This window comes from Hippocampus zosterae, chromosome 16 (genome assembly GCF_025434085.1).
Source record: "Hippocampus zosterae strain Florida chromosome 16, ASM2543408v3, whole genome shotgun sequence".
In the NCBI taxonomy this organism is placed as follows: Eukaryota; Metazoa; Chordata; class Actinopteri; order Syngnathiformes; family Syngnathidae; genus Hippocampus; species Hippocampus zosterae.
The window spans coordinates 14,867,312-14,875,441 of NC_067466.1; the positions used below are offsets into that span (position 1 = coordinate 14,867,312).

The following is an 8,130-nucleotide window of genomic DNA, read 5'->3' on the forward strand; positions in this document are numbered from 1 at the left end:
GGAGGTGTCAAACAGTGGTGGGCCTCTTAGACTTTATACTCGTGTATACCGTTTGTAACACATGGAGGGATTTATTTTTAGAATTCACCCATTATCAATTTTCTGTACCGGCGCTTTCAGTTTAATCAAAGACCCGGAGGAACTTGAAAAAGTAGAACGCACACAAATGCTCATCATTCATATATGTATGTGATGCACATTTGTTTGAGTGTTGCATCGTACCTTTTCCCCTAATATTCTTCAAATGATGCCAATCAGAGGTGATTGGTGTCATAATTCATTCATCCATTTTATGTAAATGCTTGAATCAAATGAGCCCCTCTAGAAAACAAGTGTTAATGTTCTGAACGCTGCCGTAACTTCCCCTCTCTCATTAGCAAATGAAATCCCACAGCAGCATGCCATACTCGCAGTAATGTGAACGGTGAGCACAACACAATGAAATATCCATAATTAATAAGAAGGTGGGGGGGGTATGATTGCATCCACTTGTCTAATGAGACTGAAACCTTCATGGCCCCCACCGAGTGCAGGAAAAAAGAGAATTCATCTTTATTTTAAAGCAATAGGCCCCAGCAGGACACCCTACCTAACCGAGCACTGAGCGAGCCCCTGACTATTCACCAAGCTGATTGCGCACTGCTGGTTGCCATAGCAGCTACCAAATTCAGACAGAAAGGATATAATTCATTTTTTATTTTTTATACCTCTTGTTGAAGCATCAAACTGCATTTTGGAGCAGGCTGTGTGCCACTGCCTTTTTTGTTTTTTAACATTAGTGTATTAAAACATAAACATCTCATGGAAATGATGACATTTTTGCTAAATAAATCATTCCGTGTTTAGGGATGCTTAACAAGCACTCTACTTCACTGCTGTATCTAAACGATAGAAAAATTAATATGTAACTATAATCAAAACTACAATACTTCATATTTTAATGGAATTCCATATTTTGAACATGTGCATCACGTGCAACTTAATGGAGAAAAATAATTGAATAATGTTAAATTAAAAAAATACAGTCATGCAGTAGTATCCACGTACAATAACTTTGTCTTGAAGTGCAATAGATGAATGCTAACACACAATGGGGAACGCCATCGAGCCTCATAAGAAAAAGCATCAGAGTCACGTGTCATAACCCTTGCAGCAAGGGTATTTGAACACAAACAGTGAAGCAAAACATGTAGACAGACAAATTGACTTTACTCACAGGCATGTGTTCTCTGTGAAGAACGACTACAATTATTGTACAGTCAACCTATCACCTGTTCTTTGTGGAAGTCCTGACATATTTTTTTCCTTTAAAAATGAAAAAAAGTATACGTGGGAATTAGGCATATGAAATTATTCATATACTGTATTAATGTTCAAAGTAAATATTTAAATAGACACATTCATTCATCATCCCCCACAGTCCTTGACCCACTTATCAGGTGCGTTTGGCCCTAAGGGGCCGCCGGATGAACAACTAGACAATAAAGTGCTTGAGCGAGTCCACTCCCACACGCCGCGGCTTCTTATGGACCAGATGGCCGATTCTTCCGAGCCGCGAGAAAATTAATCACAAAGCATTTTGTCTCACGTCCGCCTGCATACAAACCCGACTAAATGCGTTGCAGACACCCGCCGTGCACAGCGAGCCGTGTATCAGGTGCACTCAATGGTCGACGTGGACTGGAGATTGAGTTTGTGGCTGGAACATGCCGGGCCCGGCTTGACATCGTTCTCCAAAGAATTCAAAACCACATGACCATCTGCATTTATCCAGGCTTGAAGATTGGTAAAACATCGATGAATTTATTTCCAGAGCACATAAGCCTCTGGGTTCCCAAATTATGTACAATTCTTCAATTACTCATGATAAACTCGGGACAAAAAAAAGAAGCTCCTTTTGATGAAAGAAGCTCCTTTTGATGAGGGGCTTCTTTTATCAAGATGAGGAGGTCCTTTCCATGACCTGGAAAAATAAATGTTAATTTGTCAAGCGTCTTACGCCTACACACAACGACACATGTAAGCTGCAAAAACATACCACCTTAAGCACTTAACGAATTAAACTCAACAAGTCAAGGCGCCACTGTATTCAAGTGAAATACTATCTAACAGTGAAGTATTTGTACTTTGACTCACTGGTGGATGCAGAAACATCTCAGTCAGCAGTCAGACTGCAATGCTGAAGCACAAAAGTGCTGTGTGACAGCTTTAAAATATCACACCCATTCCTTTCTGTCCAGTGTTCGTCTTTTTGCATTAACTTCCAAAGGCTCATTGTTGTTGTCTTCACTGCGGCCATTGTTGCAAAGCACGCGTTTCCCCTGGTTACCACCTAACCGCTTTTAATAGCTGCGCTGTCTCGTTCAATCTGGCCTGCAGTCCATCAGTACTCAAAATGGGGTCCCCGCTGTCGTATCTTGGAAGTCTGCAAAATAAGGATCAAAACAGTTTAACGTCTCCTCGAGTTTTATTTTCATTCGTTTGGCATGGCGCGCTAGCTTTAAGCTCGTGGAACTTCATCAGACAACGCTCGGCTCCATACAGGATGTGTGATTCTCTTTGTTTGATGTGTAATTTGACGGTAAACTTCAACTGGGATTGCCGATTAACGGCGTGAAATCTCTCCAGAATAAAAGGTGCCTTTCACCTGTTTCCAAACGTCGCACTTGAGCATTGTTAACACACGCTGGGAACTCCACAACTCTTAATGTGATGTGATGATTGAGTGCCGAGGCTGCGGTGACTTCACCTGGGGTCGTCACTCAAATTATGTGGTCGGGTGGCACGACCTTCTGTTGGGTTTCTTTCCCACCCAATAGCAATCACTGCGTACATGTTGTCTCTTGCAGACCTTTAGTGAAAGTTCATAACTGCAGTAGCATAAAACGGCCATTCAAAAAAAAAAAAAAAGCTTTGGCCACCCTTTGCTCTACATGCGTTCTTAATTTCATTAACTCAATTCTAAATTACATTTTAGGACGGCCCGGTAGTCCAGTGGTTAGCACGTCGGCTTCACAGTGCAGAGGTACCGGGTTCGATTCCAGCTCCGGCCTTCCTGTGTGGAGTTTGCATGTTCTCCCCGGGCCTGCGTGGGTTTTCTCCGGGTGCTCCGGTTTCCTCCCACATTCCAAAAACATGCATGGCAGGCTGATTGAACACTCTAAATTGTCCCTAGGTGTGAGTGTGAGTGCGAATGGTTGTTCGTTTCTGTGTGCCCTGCGATTGGCTGGCAACCGATTCAGGGTGTCCCTCGCCTACTGCCCGAAGACAGCTGGGATAGGCTCCAGCACCCCCCGCGACCCTAGTGAGGATCAACCGGCTCGGAAGATGATAAACTACATTTTAATTGTTTGTATTTAGGCCACCTGGGTCTCACGCCTCCCCTATTTGTTTTTCCCTTGAATATTGACCACCCTACACTCCAACTAGCATGTCATGAACGACACGCTGATGTGTCGATGTGGAGGTGTGCCACCTTGATGCACGACATCATTAAGGCGTCTTATGGCCGTGGAGACTGTGTCTGGGAGTGTGGGGGGGGGGGGGGGGTCAGCGCTAACGTGACGTTGGTCTCCGGGGCGGACGCTGTCACGGCACCTGAGCGATGACGCCGGGGTACCTCCGCTTCCCTCCTATGTCTCCTAACCCATTTATGCTCTTTAAGCTTGCACAAACACGCACAATACTCTTGAGTGATGGGGCACTCTCTGTCTCATCATTCCTCTTGCGGGTTCCAATCCTGCAGCAAATGGAAAGTAGTAATAAAGTAGATCTGTTTGAACATCGACACTGTGATTAAATATAGGAAAGTAAACATCCATCCATCCATTTTTTTTGAGCCGCAAGGGTCGCGGAGCCTGCTGGAGCCTTTCCCAGCTGTCTTCGGGCAGTAGGTGAGGGGTCAAACGAAAATGAGTATGAAAATACGTTTGACCAAAACCATTTTTTTAAATCTTATTTTTTTATCACCATAACAAATTAACAGCGGATTCATCTTTTCGTGTTCAACATTATTTGTTTTTGTCCCATTTATCATAGTGTGATCTGCTGGATCCGTCGGGGCACTGATCCACTCGCCCCAAATGTAAAATGACCAAGATCTGGAAATTTCTGTCGGGGACGCAGGTGGCTACAACACACATTAAGGAGGTAAATTGCTCCCAGATCCTATTTTTGTGCGGTCATATTACAGAACTGAAACACTAAAAGTGACTTGATAATAGTGAGCTATTCACTCCTCCATCTTGCCTTATGGCTCGTGGGCATTATCGGCGTTCAACGTAATTCGCTTTTGGATATTACGGACATAAATCTGCTTTTAATTGTCAGGGTGTTACCCGCTCCCTTCCTCTTATTTCCTTCTGATGACTCACGTCCTTGACTTGGTCTGGCACCCCCGCATTGAAGCGCTCTGGCCCCAATCTGTGTGCCCGCTGCATGTGCCGCCCGAGCATGGCCACTGTCCTAAAAAAACAAAAACAACCCCCCCTCCCCAGAAAAAAAACTAAACTAAAAATAGCCCTTTCTGCAATTCGGTAGAGTAACATTTATTTTGTTGTGGATAAAATAACAGTTAATCGATTAAGGTAATATCTTGTATGATGGAATTTTACAGCATCTCTGCTTGAAAGAAAAAGAAAAATGAAATCCTCAAAGTGACTTCACCTCCCATCGGCAAAGTAGCGACCAAAAAAAAAAAATCAAGAAGCAAAAAAAGTTTGACTTGCTTTAAAAGTGAATGATTTGGCAGAGCGCTCATCTTTATTTCTCCCTCAGGGGGGAAACGGGAGAAGAACTTTGCATGAGGTTGAGGATTTTTCACTTCCAAGTTCAACTATGTTTTCTTAAAGCCCTTCCCTCCCTTTTGATAAAAAACAGACTCGGCAAGCAAAGGATATTTGGGGAGACGTGCTTCTGGATTTTTGCTGCTGAAACAATGACTCCCAGACACTTTGAACTATGGAACTTGCTGTGTCCACTTTCTCGTGCCCCCGATATGACTTTCTCCAAAAGCTAATTAGAAGAAAAAAATCCTTGAAGATCAGTTCACTTTTTAGGACTAATTTATCCAGAGATCCAGACAATTCCCAAAGGGCTCCCCTACTTCCAACTCTACAGCAGACTGAGCTTAGAAAAAAAAAAATTGCAGGAACGATAATGGAGGGGAAGACAGGCTGAGTTGAAAAGGGCGCTGCCTGAACACGCCTCAGGTCATCAGGTAAAAAGGTCATAGTTCAGCAGCTTTGAGGATGAGTCGTTAACGTCTTGTTTTTCAGACCCCCAACACGTTTTTTTTTTTTAGAACTTACATCTAACTGGTTGAACCTGCGAAATGTACCCAAAACTATACAAATGCAACAAAAAAGGGAGCTGGGGGAGGCGTGGGGGGGGGGGGGGGGGTTGTGTTGCTGCTGTTGATAAAACAAAGAAGCGTGCACGTGTGTGCGTTTGTGTCAGTAGATGAAAAACCTGTTTATGAGCAGCCGGCCAGCCTGCAAATAGATTTGAGTGATGCGGGGAGAGAATTTGGCCCGAGTCCAAAGCAAATAGTCCCCCGATGATGAGGTGCAACATGCGCTTTTACACTGCTGGCCTGGTTTGTGGACCACTTGGCAGGGACGTGAAACCACTGCAACTAAGTGCTCCCGCTCTTGTGTAACCCTTCCCAGTCACGCCGCATCCGCATACCAAAGCTTCCCAATTCATGATCAAGTCCATGTGTAAAACACTTTGCAGACTTGTGATCTACTGACCTATTTAGCCATTGATTAATTATTCCCACATAGCTACTTTACTAACTTCTTACATAATCCATGAGAATGAAAGCAAACAGCAATATAGCCCCAGTCTCCTGTTTTGCAGTAGGTACACAATGAGTGACACGGTGAAGGTTTTTTGTTGTTGTACGGTTTCCGCCAAAATTCTTGTGAGACCCCGTGGCAGTATGTAGAGATGGTTTGTTTGAGGCAAAAGTCAATATGAGTCAACAAAACAGAATGTTGTCCGTCTTGACATACCGGAAATACTAATGAACGTATAACGTCCGTGTACTAGTCAACGAACGTGCCATCACCAAAGTTTGCTAGCATCGTTGCTCAATGTGATGTCACTCACACAGCCCCTCAGTCATCTCCAGAGTCTCAAAAATGTTGTGTGAGACATAAAAGGCTAGCACTAGCTTGTTACGTCACTTGGAACTCATCCTTTTGGGCACGTTGTCCAGACAATCTCTTAACATTTCTCAACATGATTACGAAGAAAACGTAATCACCTCTAGCGCGCGCTATCTTGCTTGGGACTCAGTAGGGAGTCATCAGTTGGGGCACATGGGGCAGTGCCCCACCATAAGTGCCAATATGATGTCATATTTTAGAGTGACGCAACGACAACCGTTTTGTCACTGATCAACAGTGAAGTCGGCCGAGAGAGTCTTTGGTTTACGATATTCACGGCATACGGTTCAATCTTTTGAACCAATTTGCTGGCTGGGTTTGAGACACATTCATTTTTTTGGGGGGGCACAGCCCACTTGCCCTGTAATTGGAATTTTCGAAGGCGCTTGTGACTCTTTGCCATGGAGAAGCCGACTGAGTGCTTGGCCCTCTAACAATTTATTTTCATCTAAAAATGCCACAGGGCAAACTGAAACTTGATTTCTTTTGATTTACATTATGTGTCCCTGAGACAACCGGCGTGCAAACGCATCAACAAACCCCGCCGGCGGGCAACAAAAGGAAATGACACGGCTTTTAGAGAGCGGAGCCACAGAGCCGTAAACGTTCCACGGTCGCAGCAGCTGAAGGGGCTTGTGTGAGGGTGACAGAACAGCTGGGTGTGGTGGTAGGAAGGGGGGAGTGAGGTTGGAGGTGGGGTTGACCCCCCCACCCTCCCACACCCCGGACGCTTCACTGTGACAGCTGTTTTGGCAAAGGTGGCTCAATTGCAACCAAATATTTCCTGGTTTGTCTTTTTTTTGTCTTCTGAAGGAAGCCACAACATATTGTGGTTGAATTTTAAATTTTTTTGGAAGCTCTAAAATGCTAAAATGGAAGTGATCCGTCATTTGGGAGCCATGACTTCAAAGGAGAAGTCAACAATTTTTGCCTGGAGCAATGAGACACGCCCAGGTCATATATTGTATTATATATGAGCAACACACGAATATTTATTTTAGGATGTTACAATGATTAATTATACAATTTAATGTTTTTGTAAATTGCAATGGGAGGGAGAATTGTTTTTATATCTTAATTACATTGAATGAACGAAATCAGTTTGTAGTTAATCCCGCTTTTTGTGCCCAAAGGTTGGATAGGAATGACTTCCAACTATTTATTGGGCGATTTTATTTTCATTCATTCATTCATTCATTTCAGTTTACGTTTATAATTATACCTTGATTAAAACGCAGTCATACGAATACAAATTAGGAATAATAAACTATTCTGAAAAGCATGTGATTAGGTGTGGTATTGCGATAAGGAATTGGACCTTGAGGATTCAGATGAGGTTTTAAATTAGGACATGATAAGAGGGTTATGACACACACACATGCACGCACATACCCAAAAACCAACCGAGGGCTTAACCATGAGACTCCCATCCTCATTATTTCCCTCCTTACCTTCAAACTGGTCCCAATTTTGTGGCCTTGACTTGTTTCCTCTTCACTTAGTCCCCTTCCTCAATGTCGTATTTCACTTGTCTCCTCCAAAATTTTGCCTCCTTCTCTCATCTACTTGTCTCCCTCATGTGTTTTCTCTTTTCATTTTCTTGTGCCCCTCTCTCATCTCCTCGCTGAATCTGGTCTCCTCCACTTTTCTCCTTCTTCTTCCTTGTCTCCTTCACTTACCGTAGTTTGTGACCTTCAAGCATTTTTGCATCCTTCTTTTTATCTCCTGCAGTCTTGTCTCTTTCACTGGTCTTCTCACAGTCAAGTGTCTCATTCCTCTTTGACTAGCCTCATACACTCAGTTTCGTCTCCTTCACTCATGTCCTTTACTCCTTAATGTGTCTGTTTGCCTCCTTTGCTTGCCTCCTTCACTTATCGCCTTCATTCAATTTGATCTCTGTCACTCTTCACTCGTTTCATTGTCTCTTTGTCTGCTCCATGTGTCTCCTTCGGTTGAC

At 43.6% G+C, this 8,130-nt stretch overlaps 1 long non-coding RNA gene across 1 annotated transcript; it reads right to left on the reverse strand.

Annotated features, from left to right (window-relative positions):
• Positions 1-1,783: 1,783 nt before the first annotated feature.
• Positions 1,784-7,854, reverse strand: LOC127588546 (uncharacterized). Its single transcript, XR_007959113.1, has 2 exons — positions 7,625-7,854; positions 1,784-2,425 (listed from the first exon to the last, which is right to left on the reverse strand). It is a non-coding gene; the product is annotated as an uncharacterized LOC127588546 (long non-coding RNA).
• Positions 7,855-8,130: the final 276 nt, after the last annotated feature.